Genomic DNA, 16325 nt, shown 5'->3' with positions numbered 1-16325 from the left:
TTGGTTTAAGAGTTCTTCCCCCACCCCACTTACTCAGTTTTGCTTATCTATTTTGTTAGAATTCATATGCTTTTGTCTGTTCTTCGAATTATTATACTAGCTTTAGCTGCCAGCCAGTCTGTCTGTCTTTCTCTTTCTCACTCTCTCTCCTTTTTCCTCCCCTCCCCTTCCCTTTTCTTTTTTTTTTTTTTTTTTTTGGAGACAGGGTCTCACTCTGTCACCCAGGCTGGAGTGCAGTGGCACAGTCATGGCTCACTGCAGCCTCAACCTCCTGAGCTCAGGTGATCCTCCCACTTCAGCTTCCCTCGTAGCCGGGACTATAGTTGGGTACCACCATGCCCAACTAATTTTTCGTTTTTTTTTTTTTTTTTCGTAGAGACAGGGTTTGCCATGTTGCCCAGGCTGGTCTCAAACTCCTGAGCTTAAGTAATTTGTCTGCCTCGGCCTCCCAAAGTGCTGGGATTACAGGCCTGAGCCCCCACACCCAGTGTAAAAATTTTTGTTGAGATAGGATCTCAGTATGTTACCCAGGCTGATCTCAAATTCCTGGTCTTAAGCAGTTTATCCACCTCGGCTTCCCAAAGTGCTGGGACTACATGCATGAGCCCCCACACCCGACCTAAAAATTTTTGTTGAGATGGGATCTCACTGTGTTACCCAGGCTGGTCTCAAACTCTTGACTTCAAGCTGTACTCCCATGTCAGCCTCCCAAAGCGCTGGGGTTATGGTGGACTAAAGCCACCATACCCGGCCTTCTTTTTTTAATTTTTAGAGATGGGGTATCTCTCTGTCACCCAGGTTGTAGTGCAGTGACCTCCTGAGTAGCTGGGACTATAGGCATGCACCACCATGCCCAGCTAATTTTTTATTTTTTTATTTTTTTAGAGATGGAGTCTCTCTATGTTGCCCCGTCTGGTCTTGAACTCCTGGCTTCAAGCAGTTCTCCCTCCTTGGCTTCCCAAAGCAGTAGGATTACAGGCGTGAGCCACCACCCCTGACCACATGCATGCTTAGACTAAAAAACATTATTTTTACCCTCCTTGTGAACAATGCAAAGACCTCAGAATGCTCTAACCTTGAACAACAATTTGAACAATATCCTGGACTATATATTGGCCCCATCCTGTTTTTCTCTTAGAAATCAGACATCTCTGTATCAGAGATACTGTATCATACAACAGATTAGACATTTATTTTATATTTTATACAATAAATATTTAGATTTGCTCACCATTCCCTTTTGCATCTCAGCCCTTACATCTTGGTTAATTTTGTTTGAAATTTGTATTCAAAAGTTTAATGGGTTTAAACTTTTGGGTTTGCACGAAGGGCTTTTGGTGGTAAACTATGGGATCTTTTTCTGTGACAATGCCTCTATTTTGTCCTTATTCTTAAAAAAGTTCTTTGATACAGAATTCTAGGTTGAGATTTGTTTTCTCTTGACATGTTTAAGATACCATTGTTCTGTCTTCTGGCTCTCGTTGAAATAATCTAATACCTAGTCCTTTGTAGGCAATACAATGTTTTCTCTCTAGTTTTTAAAGAAAAGTTTTTACAGAAATATGACATGCATACAGAAAAGCACGAAAGTTATATGCTTGGTACATTTCTAATAGTAAAAGCACTCATGTAACCATACCTAAGTAAGTAAGTAAATAAATAAATAAATAAAGCATTATCAGAACCCCAGATCTGCTTCTTTTAGGCCTTCCCAGTATTTACCACCCAAAGTTAATCAGTGTTTTATCCTATTCCATGGTAGATTAGTTTTTCCTTATTTTACACTTACATAAATGGGATGATAAGATAAACATTTAATGACTGGCTTTTTTCTGCTCAGCACTACATGTGATTCATCTGCAGTAGTTTATTCATGCTCATTGTTATCAAGTATCCCATTATTGGAGTATACTACTATTCCATGTGGTACTATCACCATGAGGCGTGGTGGCCTGACCTCAAATGGTTTTTTTTTTTTTTTTCCTTTCCAAGAGGGAGTTTCATTCTTGTTGCCCAGGCTGGAGTGCAATGGTGTGATCTTGGTTCACTGCAACCTCCACCTCCCAGGTTCAAGCGATTCTCGTGCCTCAGCCTCCCAAGTAGCTGGGGCTACGGGCGCATGCTGCCACACCCAGCTAGTTTTTGTATTTTTAGTAGAGTTGGGGTTTCACCATGTTGGCCAGGATGGTCTCGATCTCTTGACCTCGTGATCCACCCGCCTCAGCCTCCCAACATGCTGGGATTACAGGGGTGAGCCACTGCACCTGGCCTCCTTTAGCATTTCTTATAATGCAGGTCTACTGACAATAAATTTTCTTAGTTTTCTTTCATTTGAAGATATCTTTATTTTACCTTAACTCTTGGAGGATATTTTTGCTGGATGTAAAATTTTGGTTTAATTTTTTTAATTCCTGTAGAACTTTAAAGATGTTTCATTGTCTTCTGGCTTTTATTGTTTCTGATAAAAATCTGAAGACATTTTGAATCATCCATTCTTCCCTGTATGTTAGAGAGAGAGAGAGAGAGCGAGCATGTATGTGCATGCATGTGTGTGTGTTTCCTCCAGCTGCTTTAACAATTGTTCTCTTTAATTCTTGCTTTACCACCTTGGTCCAGCATATGATGTGCCCAGGCAAAGTTTTCTTTATATTTATCTTTCTTGGGGTTCACTGAGCTTACAAGTTTATGTTGTTCACCATTCTGAGTCAGTTTTTGGCCATTATTCATTTCTTTAAATATTTTTTTCTACTACCTTTTCTCTTCTCTTTCTGGAACTCCAGGTTTGTGATACCTTTTGGTTTTGGTTTGGTTTTGTTTATAGTTGCATCAAGTCCCTGAGGCTCTGTTCATCTTTTGATACATTTTTTTCTTTCTAAAGTTGGCTAATTTCTGTTGCCGTCTCTTGTTCACATATTGTCTCTCTTCATACTGCACTAAACCAACCCAGTGGTTTTTTATTCAGATATTATAATTTTCTAATCTGAAATGTCCATTTTGTAATTTTATATAGTGCATGTTTCTCTGCTGAGATTTTAAAATCTTTTCCTTCCTCATAAGTATGTTTGCTTTTATGACCTTCAACATAGTTGTATTAGCTGCTTAAATTCCTTGTATGTTAATTTCAACATCGGGGGTCCTCCTGGGGTAAGTATCCATTCAGAGTTTCTTGAGCATAGCTCACACTTCCCTGTTTCTGTTTATGTGGCATACTTTTGGATTGTATCCTAGATACTCTGAGTGAAGCATTGTAAAGACTTTGGATTGTGTTACCTTCTTCCTAAGAGTGCTGATACTTTTCCTTTTTAAAAAAATTAAGTCGGCAGGGCATGGTGGCTCACGCCTATAATCCCAACACTTTGTGAGGCCAAGGTGGGCGGATCACCTGAGATCAGGAGTTTGAGACCAGCTGTCTCTACTAAAAACACAAAATTAGCCAGGCATGGTGGCACACACCTGTAATTCCAGCTACTTGAAAGGCTGAGGCAGGACAGTCACTTGAATCTGCGAGGTGGAGGTTGCGCTGAGCCGAGATGGCGCCGTTGCACTCCAGCCTGGGCAACAAGAGCGAAACTCCGTCTCAAAAAAAAAAAATTAAGTCATTAGGTTGGAGGAACTGGAACCTCTTATTCCTTCTATGGTGGGCAGCAGCTGAAATTTTAGTTCAGTTCTTTTAGCCTTACCTAGGCTATTTGGAGACAGCCCTTCAGTGTTTATAATCTGGGAGTACTCCACTCTGATTCTTACCTTAATAGCATTTTCCTCCTAACTAACTACTGTATTTGCCCTGAAATCTGTCCTCTGGGACAAGAAAGTCAAACTATGGATTTTAAACTGAGTTTTAACATCTGTGCGTGGCATGGATTGGAGTCTGCCCAAAGAAGAAAATGGAATTTATTCCAGTGCTCAACTCCGCCCGCTCTCCTGCAACATCTTCCTCCTTTGATTGCTCTCCTGTGCATTTAGGTAGTTTTGGATTTTGTTTTTCGTTTTCCTATTTTTTTCAGGGTTTATAGTTGTTATTTGTGGAATTATTATTCTGACAGTGGCTACTCAGCCATGATTAGAAGCAAAGTCGCTTGGTTCTTTTTGATGCATGCAGTTTTATAGATACTCATATGAGGACAGTGGTCCTCATGAGTCCCTATTTTAACACATGAATTACATGACAGGTAGCAGTAACATTAGCCATGACTACCCTGGGCTTTGGCTGTTAAATTTGGCTGTAGTAACTGGACCAGGAACCCTCTATTAGAGTTAGATCAAGTCAAGGTATTCCTCCAAACTATGTGATGTGAACACTGCAAACACAGAGTGCCGGTATGTTTCAACAAGTCTTAGGTTTCATATCCATGCAGAGCTGAATACCAGAAAAGCCTATTTCATGTGGTCAGTAAATGTTAAATCATTATGATAAATAGCTTTAGTCCTTGTAAATGATTTTAAAATAATATATAATTTAGAGTAGTGATGGATTTGGGTGTGCCCAAGGAAAAGAAAATTGCCTACAATATTAGGAAGTTCAAAATACATAACCATCTGTGACTTGATGGAGGGGGGTGTAACATAAAGATGTATGATGCCATTTGTAAAACTAATTTCTCTTTCCATTTAATCTCTTGTTGCCTAAGAAAATGCAGCTAGTAATTAAGATACCATTTTGGTCTTGCTTGTAAATGCTGTTGCCTTCATTAAATTTCACACTTGTGAAAAGGAGCTATTAAGAGACAGCCTAAGGTAACACTTTTGAATAGCTAACTTTGTTAAAAATACGTTTTCCAAATTTCTTGCAATAAAATGTAATTGCATTTTCTGTTTTCACTTGTGTAGAATCTTCTCACATATTATCTATTAGAGATAAGACTTGGTGCTAGAGGGAATATTTTGGCAAACTGGCATAGTACAGTGACTTTTAAGTTCGTTCCTTGCCATTCATAAAAAATAAAGGTTTCTCTGCTAGTTTTTCTTAACATTCACTTCTCATAAGGTTAAGGAGTAGCACTGAGAGGTTCCAGAATATATGCTATTTTGAAAGTGTCAAAAATTTTAAAGATTTGTCATTAAATTATGCAAAGTGGTTAGGAGGCAGTCAATAAATAATCATTAGGCCTGTATTGGCAACACCAGTGTACCCTGATAGCACAGCTACCACGTTAAACAAAAAACAGGGTGAAGGAAGAGGAAAAAACTATGTCGTCTTTTGTGATTGGTAATACAAAATCATAGCCAATGAAAATATGTTCTATTTTACAAAACTGGATACATAGTAAAGTGTTGCTATTGTATACATGAACAATGAACTTATGACATGTATTCTTTATTCTTTCATGTGTTTTAATATTTTCCATTGGATTTCTATGTCTTTATTTCTGTAACTGGTCTATAGCAAGACTAATATTAATAGATGAAAACATTTTGAGGTTGATTGTTTGTATAACCTTTAAACTTCCCGCATCAGTTTACCTTAAGACAGATCTTAATTCACATATCCTTATTAGTCGCTTAGTCTCATATAAGAAACATTGAGTGCTCCTTTCCACAAAAAAGTCCCTTTCGTGTTTTTTCAAAGTGACAGTATTAACATGCTTGCTTCTAAAGTTCTTTTTCCAGATACTGATGTAAAGGTTCTCCTCTATTATACATTAATTTTAACCTCAAAAGATCACCTTGAAGAAAAAATGTCTAGTTTTATCATTTAGGTTTATTTTGACCTTTGCCTCTTCCTAAAATTAATAGAATGTGAGGTAGTGTAAGTGAATTTTGTGATATGAATACTTTCTACAGAGAATAAGACCAAATCTCTAAATTTGCTTTGAACTGAAATGTAAAATGCTTTTGAATCCAACAATTTTTAATCTAGTTTGAGATCAAACCTACTATAGATTGTGCAATTGAAAGTATGTTTTCTTCAAATGAACACACGAAAATCTGTAACCTAAATGTATATACAATCAGTGAGAACCTAGAAGATACAATTTCAGTTAGAATAAACTCAAGAGATCTATTGTACAACATGGTAGCTGTAGTTAAAAACAATGTGTACTTGAATATTGCTAAAAGACTAGATTTTACTCACCAAAAATAAATGATAAGTATATAATAAGTACTAAATAAATTATCATTTTTAATACTAATAGAAGGAAATACCTAGGAATGGAGTTAATGCACATACTTTAAAGTTATATAAAAATAACCTTGTACCATTCCTGAAAAACACACAAATGTAGACTTGAACAAATGGAAAGATATCTATGTTCTTGAAAAGAATGTTTCAGTACCACAAAAAAATGTCATTTTCTCCCCATGTTAAAAAATAAACATAGTCCCAGTAAAAATACCACTTTTTTTTTTCCCAGGAGATAGCTTAATTATAAAGGCACGTATAAATAAGCAAGAATAACCAAGAAATCCCTGAAAAACAATGATAATGGGTCAAGTGTGGCTAGCCCTAGCAGATGTTAAGACATAACTGTGAAGGCCTCCATAACTAGAAGAGAGTAATGTGGCCACATTATAGACAAGTCAATGAAACAATAGAAATTCCAAAACTGAACCACATACTAATGGAAATTTGGCATATAGATATGGCCATCTCAAATCACTGGAGAAAAATGGACTTATTTAATAAGCAGTATTGAGATCACTGTATAGCAATTTGAAAAAAAAAATTGAATGTAAACCTCATATTGCATGCCAAAATAAATTCAAGTAGGTCAGAGAGATAATACAAAAAATGAAACCATATAAGAACTAGAAGGAAAAAAACGGGAGAATCCTTTATAACCAGGGAGTGTCAAAAACCTTAAAAAAACACGTATTTATCATTTATTTGTGGTGAGAACACTTAAAATATCTTTTAGCAATATTCAAGTATACATTGTTACTAACTACAGTCACCATGTTGCACACTAGATCTCTTGAATTTATTCTTTCTAACTGAAATTTTGTATCACTTGAGCAGCATCTCCCAGTCCGTACCTCCAGCCCCTGATAATCTTACTCTCTGCTTTTGTGAGTTTAACTTTTTTAGATTCCACATATTAGTGATATCATGCAGTATTTGTCTTTTTCTGCCTAGTTTATTCCACTGACGTTGTCACGTAAATGGCTGAATTCCATTGTGTATATATACCACATTTTCTCTATCCATTTGGTAGACACTTAGGTTGATTCCATATCTTGGCTATTGCGAATAGTGATACAATGAGCATGGGAGTGCAGATAACTCTTTGGCATACTGATTTCATTTTCTTGGGATGTATACTCGGTAATAGGAATGCTAGATCATATGATAGCTCCATTTTTAATTTTTTTTGTGGAACCTCCCTACTGTTTTCCGTAATGGCTGTACTAATTTACATTCCCGCCAGCAGTGTGCAGGGGTTCCCCTTTCTGCACATCGCCTCCAGCACTTACTGTTCATCTTTTAAGTAATAGCCATTCTAACAGGTGTGAGGTAATGGCTCATTGTGGTTTTAATTTGTATTTCCCTGATGATAAATAATGCTGAGCATTTTTAAATATACCTCATAGCCAGGTGCTGGAGAGGATGTGGAGAAATAGGAACACTTTTACACTGTTGGTGGGATTGTAAACTAGTTCAACCATTATGGAAAACAGTATGGCGATTCCTCAAGGATCTAGAACCAGAAGTACCATATGACCCAGCCATCCCATTACTGGGTATATACCCAAAGGATTATAAATCATGCTGCTATAAAGACACATGCACACGTATGTTCATTGCAGCACTATTCACAATAGCAAAGACTTGGAATCAACCCAAATGTCCATCAGTGACAGACTGGATTAAGAAAATGTGGCACATATACACCGTGGAATACTATGCAGCCATAAAAAAGGATGAGTTTGTGTCCTTTGTAGGGACATGGATGCAGCTGGAAACCATCATTCTCAGCAAACTATCGCAAGAACAGAAAACCAAACACCACATGTTCTCACTCATAGGTAGGAACTGAACAATGAGATCACTTGGACTCGGGAAGGGGAACATCATACACCGGGGCCTATTATGGGGAGTGGGGAGGGAGGAGGGGGGAGGGATTGCATTGGGAGTTATACGTGATGTAAATGACGAGTTGATGGGTACTGACGAGTTGATGGGTGCAGTACACCAACATGGCACAAGTATACATATGTAACCTGCACGTTATGCACATGTACCCTAGAATTTAAAGTATAATAATAATAAAAAAATATATATATATATACCTGTTAGCCATTTGTATGTTTTCTTTTGAGAAATGTTTTTATTCAGGTCCTTTGCCCATTTTTTTAGAAGACAGGATCTCTCTCTGTCACTTAGGCTGGAGCGCAGTGGTGTGATCACAGCTCACGGCAACCTCAACCTCCCAGGCTCAAGTAATCCCCCTGCCTCAGGCTCCCAAGTAGCTGGGACCACAGGTCCGCACCAGGCCCGGCTTTTTAAAAAATGTTTTGTAGTCTTGCTGTGTTGCCCATGCTGTTGTTGAACTCCTGGGCTCAATCAGTCCTCTCATCTCAACCTCCCAAAGTGCTGGGATTACAGGCATGAATGTGAGTCACTCTGCCTGGCCTTTTGCCCATTTTTAAATTGGGTGGTTTTCTTGCTATTGAGTTGTTTGAGTTCTTTATACACTTTTTTATATTAACTCCTTGTCAGATGTATGGTTTGCACATGTTTCTCTTATAGCTTGCCTCTTCACTCTGCTGATTGTTTCATTTGCTGTGCAGAAGTTACTTAGTTTAATGTAACCCCACTTGTTTATTTTTGCTTTCATTGCCTGTGCTTTTGGGGTCCTATCCAAAAACCCATTGCCCAGATCAAAAGCCTTTCTAACTCTGACTCAGTCTAATACATTAAAGAAAAGGTTAATAAATGTGACTACACAAACATTAAAGAACATTTGTATCCAAATACTTTAAGGAGTAAACGTAAAGCATTTGCCATTTGTCTTTCTGTGCCTGACTTACTTGTGTCACAAGAAGATAGTCTCAGTAACATACAATAACATACAATATTCTTGATCTCAGTAACGTACAATAACATACAAGGAGCTCTCACAATGTGAGAAGAAAGATAAAAACTCAGAAACTTGAACATTCAGTTCACAGAAAGAGACAAATGGCATTCGAACATATGAAGAAATGCTCAATCCCACTCATAAGGAAGTTCAAATTAAAGCTACGCTATGATATCATGCAGTGAAATACTACTCAGCAATTGCTGATGCCAATATAATCTTATGTGAAAGATACCTGATATGACATTCTGAAAAAGGCTATAGGCCAGAAATCAGTGGTTGACGGGGACCAGAAATAGTGAGACAGGACATGAGGAAACTGGGTTGATGAACATGTTCTGTGTCTTGGTTGTGGTGGTTACATGAATATGTGTTTATCTAAACTCATTGGACTATACACCCCAAAAAGGTGAATGTATTGTATGTAAATTATACCTCAGTAAACCTGAGTTTTTTCTTTCTATCACTGTTTGTTTGGAAATAAACCTAAATTTTTAAACAGTCAAAAGCCACACTGTGATACCATTTCTTACATGTAGCTTAGCAAAAATTGAAAATTTCACAGCACTGTTGGAGATGCGGTGGAGAAACAGGCTCTATCATACATTGCTGGTGGATATATATGTGTTAGGGAGATCTGTCCTTTTTGATATGAGTGGCAAATATTTTTGCCACTTTGTCAATTGTGTTTTGAGTTTGCTTATGTGCGAAATGTCACAATCCTTATCTAGAGGAATTTAATAATATCTAACAAAATTACATATGCATTTATCCATTGGCCTATCTATTCTTTTTCTAGTCTATTCTACTTTTATTGCTGTCTATGTCCTACCTCATCCCACAAAATAAGAGACTACTATTGTTGTTGAGTATGCTATGAAGATTTTGTTTAATGCATATACATGCAAGTAGAGGTGAACATTCTTCTCCTTCCCCCTTTTACGCAGATGCCTGCTCTACACACCATTCCATGATTTGTTTCCTTCACTTCTGATATCTCAGAGATTTTTACATATCAGTACATGAAAATCAGCCTCTCTCTGAGTTTTCTTTCAGGGGAGTAGGGAGTTAAGATTTTTTAAAATTAACGCTCTAGAGTATATTTCACTGAGTACATAATTTTTTATGTAACTAACCTTATAGTGTACATAAGATGTTACAAAGGATGCTGCAAGGCAGAATCATTATGTTTATTATCTCATGTATGTATACTACATCTATAGGATACATTCTAAGAATTAGTATTGCCTAGTAAAATGGAAGGTATATGTGTGATTTTGAAGGGTATTGACAGATGGCCATCAACAGGGTTTGTAGCCATTTGCACTCTTAACCAGTGATGTCTGAGAGTGCCAATTTCCCCTCAGCATTGCCAACATGTTATCAAGATTTTGGATTTTGACCAAAATCTTATTTTAGTTTTAACCTTTGGTCAGTTCTATATAGTAGGAAGTTTTGTCCTTTGCGATACGGGTTGCAAATATTTTTCCCACTTTGTCATTTGTTACGGTTGAGTGTTTTATTTTTCTGTATTTTTTCTTTCAAGTTAGGGTCTCACTCTGTTGTGTAGGCTGGAGTGCAGTGACATGATCATAGCTCGTTGGAACCTCCACCTCCCAGGCTCAAGCCATCCTCCCACTTCAGCCTCCCAAGTAGCTGCAACTACAGGTGTACGCCACCAGACCCAGCTAATTTTTTAATTTTTTTGTAGAGATGAGGTCTCACTATGTTGCCCAGGCTGGTCATGAACTCCTGGGCTCAGGGGATCCTCCTGCCACGGCCTCCCAAAGTGCTGAGATTACAGGCACACACCACTGCACCCTGCCTATTTTTATTTTTCTTATGTTAAATATCTTTTTTTGTGTGGTTTGTGGATTTTGAGGTCAGTTAAAAAGGCCATTCCCAGCCTAAAGTTATTAAAGAACTTTGCTCCATTTCCTTCTAGTGTCTTTATGATTTTATTTTCACATTGAACTCTTGGTTCATATGGAATAGATTTTGATGTACAGTGTAAGATATAGATCCAGCTTTATTATTGTTTTAAAGTAGTGAGTTGTCCAAATCCTAGAATAGTGATTTGATATACCATCTTTACCCTATATTAACTTTCTGTTTATTAGAATCTGTGTCTCTTCTTTCATTTCATTGGTCTGCCTCTTACATGCTAGTACCAGCTTTCTTAATGGAGGCTTTTGCTTTTTGTTTTGCCTAATCCCCCTGTTATAGTTATTTTTCCCCTTGAGAGTTTTTATAGATAGTTCTACATTATTGTGTTTCCAAATGAACTTTAGAGTCACCCTGTCTAGTTCAGCAACAATAAAACCCTCCAAAACTCAATACTATCCAGAAGCTTATTATTATTATTATTATTTGAGACAGAGTCTCACTCTGTTGCCCAGGCTATAGAGTACAGTAGCGTGATCTCGGCTCACTGCAACCTCCACCTCCTGGGTTCAAGCCATTCTTCTGCCTCAGCCTCCCTAGTAGCTGGGACTACAGGCGCATACCACCATGACTGGCTAATTTTTTTGTTTTTTTTAGTAGAGATGGGGTTTCACTATGTTGGCCAGGCTGGTCTCAAACTCCTGACCTCAGGTGATTTGCCCACCTTGGCCTCCCAAAGTGCTAGGATTATAGGTCTGAGCCACCGTGCCTGACCTAGAAGCTTATTTTTTAAATTAAAACTACCTTAGATGTGTAAATTAGCATCAAGAGAATTTATATTTTCTTCCCAAACAAGGGCATAGCATACTGTAAACTTTCAATGCTAGAATTTTGGCTTTGCATTTGAATATTAAAATACTCAAAATAACATTAAATACTCCAGCATTAGTTTATAATGTCACGGTATCTATAAAACCATTCACAATTATATTCACTAAATTGCTTTCAGCAATATGCCCCTCTTAGACCACAGTTATTTACTTTTCTGAGTTTCCCATACATTCTCATGAAGCAAAGGTTATTTTCATAAACACTGGGTTGATGAACATGTTCTGTGTCTTGGTTGTGGTGGTTACATGAATATGTGTTTATCTAAACTCATTGGACTATACACCCCAAAAAGGGTCACTCCTAAGTGCTGGCCTGACATTATGATACAGCTTTTAACCTGCTACTCAGCATATTGTCTCCTTTTATGCTTTATCTCACCATGTGCTTAGGTCATATTGCAACATATTAAACACAAATATTTTATGGGTATTTTGAAAATCCAAAAGAATAGAAAAAGCAGGAATATAGCCTAATATAAGCAAATATTTTAATTAGTTTTTCTGTATGCTAGAAATAACAGTTTAGAAAATACAATGGGGAAAATGTCCCTTTTAAATCACAACAAAACTATAAAATACCTAGGAATACATTTAGTAAGAAATATACAAGGATGTATTTGAAGAACATTATAAAAATTTAATAAAGGAAATGAGAAACATTTGAATAAATGGAGAGATGAATAAGAAGACAGTATCATCAAACTTTCCTTAAATAACATTTATATTTAATGCAATTCCAATAAGAATAGAAACAGGACTATTTGGAAGTTTAAGAGTTTATTTCGAGGCCAAAGTGGGAAGATTGCTGAAGCCCAGGAGTTTGAGACCAGCCTGGGAAACACAGTGAGACCTATCTGTACAAAAAAGAAATTAAAAATTAGTTGGATGTGGTAGTGCACACCTGTAGTCCCAGCTACAGAGGAGGCTGAGGTGGGAGGATTGCTCGTAACTGGGGGAGTTGAGGCTGCAGTGAGCCATAATTGCACCACTGCACTTCAGCTTAGGTGACAGGGCAAGACTGTCTTAAAAAAAAAAAAAATTTTTTTTTGAATTTTTTTTTCTAAATTAAATAGGATTTTTAGCTTAACACATTTATTTTGAAGTTCATCAAGAAGGAAGAACTGGCTGGGCACAGTGACTGACGTCTGTAATCCCAGCACTATTGGAGGCCAAAGCGGGTGGATCACAAGGTCAGGAGTTCAAGGTGAAACCCCATCTCTACTAAAAACACAAAAATTAACGAGGCCTGGTGGCAGGTGCCTGTAATCCTAGCTACTCGGGAGGCTGAGGCAGTGAGTTGCTTGAACCCAGGAGGCAGAGGAGGTTGTAGTGAGCCGAGATCGTGCCACTGCACTCCAGCCTGGGTGACAGGGAGACTCCATCTCAAAAAAAAAAAAAAAAAAAAAAAGAACCTTCAAAATCTTGAAGCGGCAGCATGAGGACTTGTCCCATAAGATATTAGAATGTACTATAAAACTGCAGTACTTAAAACCGTGTGACTGGAACAGGTTTAATTTTTTAAAAGCAGAAGAAACCACTAAAGTACCATAAGTAAATGTGTTTTGCTCCATCATTGTATTATAAAAATTTGTGAAAGTACAAAACTTAGAAATGAAACTTAAATGAATGGAAAGACATTCTACATTCATCGATCAGAAGATTCATTTTGAGATGACAGTACTCTGTAAACTGATCTAAGATTCACTATCAAAATTTCAGCTGGCCTCTTTTAACAAATTGACAAGCTATTCTTAAAATTCACATGGAGGCTGGGCGCGGTGGCTCAAGCCTGTAATCCCAGCACTTTGGGAGGCTGAGACGGGCGGATCACGAGGTCAGGAGATCGAGACCATCCTGGCTAACTCGGTGAAACCCCGTCTCTACTAAAAAATCCAAAAAACTAGGCCGGGCGAGGTGGTGAGCGCCTGTAGTCCCAGCTAGTTGGGAAGCTGAGGCAGGAGAATGGCGTAAACCCGGGAGGCGGAGCTTGCAGTGAGCTGAGATCCGGCCACTGCACTCCAGCCTGGGCAACAGAGCGAGACTCCATCTCAAAAAAAAAAAACAAAAAATTCACATGGAAATTCAGAGGGCCCAGAATAGCTGAAACAATGTTGCAAAAGAACCTTGGGGGTCTCACACATCCTGATTTCAAAGCTTACTACAAAGTTATAGTAAGGAAGACAGGGTGGTACTGGCATAAAGATAGACATAGGGACCAATGGAATTCAACTGAGAATCCGGAAATAAACCCATACATCTACAGTCAGTTGATTTTCAAAATGAGTGCCAAAACAAGGATGCAGAAGAATGAATTTGGGCACCCTACCTCGCACATACTCAAAAATTAACTAAAAATGGATTACTGATGATGTTAGCCAAAATTATAAAACTCTTAAAACATAGGCATAAATCACTGGGACCTGGTGGTCACAATGGTGGTTTCTGAGAGATGATACCAAAAGCGCAAGCAACAGAAGAAAAAAAGAATTGGACTTTATCTAATTAAAAACTCCTTTGCTTCAAAATCCATCAAGAAAATGAAAAGACAACCTACAGAGTGGGAGGAAAGATTTACGTTTGATAAGGGATTTGTATTTTTAATACTTAAACTCCCATAACTCAATAAAAACCCAAATAAAATATCAAAGGATCCGATATGGTTTGGCTGTGTCCCCACTTAAATCTCACCTGGAATTGTAATAATCCTGGCCAGGTGCAGTGGCTCACACCTGTAATCCCAGCACTTTGGGAGGCTGAGGTGGGTGGATCCTTTGAGGCCAGGAGTTCAAGACCAACTTGGCCAACATGGCGAAACCCCATCTCTACTAAAAATACAAAAAAGTAGCTGGGTGTGGTGGTGCATGCCTGGCCACCATGTTGGCCAGGCTGGTCTCCATCTCCTGACCTTGTGATCTGCCCACTTGGGCCTCCCACAGTGCTGGGATTACAAGTGTGAGCCGTCGCACCCGGCCTCGTTTGACAAAATCTAGCTTTCATGTTTGATAAAAATTATTAGCAAACTAGAAATAGAAGGGAATTGCCTTAATATAAAAGAGGCATCTTCAAAAACCCTGAAGCCAGCATGATACTTAATGGTGAAAGACTGAATGCTTTGCCCCTAAGATTGGGAACAAGACAGGATGATTCTCTCCTCATCACAGGTCATAATTTCATGTTTCTTTGCATGCCTGATCGCTTTTTGTTGGATGTTATACATAGTGATTTTTACTTTTTTGGGTGCTGGATATTTTTATATTCCTAACATATTCTTGAGCTTGTTCTGGGACACACGTAAAATACTTGGAAACAGTTTCATCCTTTTGGGTCTTGTTTTTGAGATCTGTTAGGCAGGACTGAGCTGTTGTCAGTCTTGGGCTAATTACTGCCCACTATTGAGGCAAGACTGTTGTTTACTTCACCTGGTGCCTCATGGAACATGAGTCTGACTGCTGGTGGGAAAACAGGCACTTTTCTTGCCCCTGTGTGAGTGCTGTGATGTCTAATCCTTTCGGGTGGTTCTTCCCCAGGCCTCGGGTAGCTTCCTGATGTACATATACAGATCACTAGTGACTCTGCCGACTTCTCAGTGTCTCTCCCTGGGCAGCTCCCTTCTCTCTGGCATTCTGCCCTTCGTATAAGTCACTTAGTTCCTCTCACCCTCAGCTCTGTCTCCTCAACTCCGGGAATCCTCTGTACTCCAAAAGGTTTCCCTCCTGTGCCAGGTCTTGGAAACTATCCAGGCAGTAAGCTAGGGCAGTTGGAGAGCTCACTTCATGTCTTTCCCATCTCTCAGGGTTACTGACCTTTGTTGCCTGATATACCTCTTGTCTTGAAAACTGTCGTTCCATGTATTTTGTGTGTTCTCTGATTTCAGGCAAGTCTGTAAATGTGGTTACCTGTTACTCCACGTTGGCTGGAAGCACGTGATTTTTCTCTCTACAAATCTGACAAAGTAATTCAAAGGGGAAAAGCTGGTCTTTCCAACAGATGGTGGTAGAACAATTTGATATCCATATGCAAAGGAAGGAAAAGGAAAGAAAAGAGAACTTAGACCCTTACTTGGCATCATGCATTAAAATAAATTTCAAAAGGATTATTCATAGGCCTCAATGTAAGAGCTAAAACTATACAACTTGTAGAAGAAAACATAGGAGAAAGTTTTTCAACTTTCCTTAAGGCAATGATTCCTGAGAGAGGACCCCAAAGCACAATTCATAAAAGAAAAAAAGTAGCAAATTAAACTTCATACCCAGCAATTCCACTCTTCAGTATATACCCAAAATGACTGAAAGAAGAGACTCAGATACTTTTACACCAATGTTCATAGCAGCATTATTCATAACAGCCAAAGATGGAAGTAGCCCAGATGTCCATCAACAGATGAATGGGTAAAGAAAATGTGATTTATACATTATATAGTGAAATATTATTCATAAAAGAAATAGCATTCTGATAAATGCTGCAACTTGGATGAACCTTGAGAACATTATGCTAGTGGAATAAGCCACAGTAGACAAATACTGTCTAATTA

This window comes from Theropithecus gelada, chromosome 10 (genome assembly GCF_003255815.1).
Source record: "Theropithecus gelada isolate Dixy chromosome 10, Tgel_1.0, whole genome shotgun sequence".
Lineage (NCBI taxonomy): Eukaryota > Metazoa > Chordata > Mammalia > Primates > Cercopithecidae > Theropithecus > Theropithecus gelada.
The sequence above is the reverse complement of the archived record's forward strand: the minus strand, read 5'-3'. Positions refer to the sequence as shown.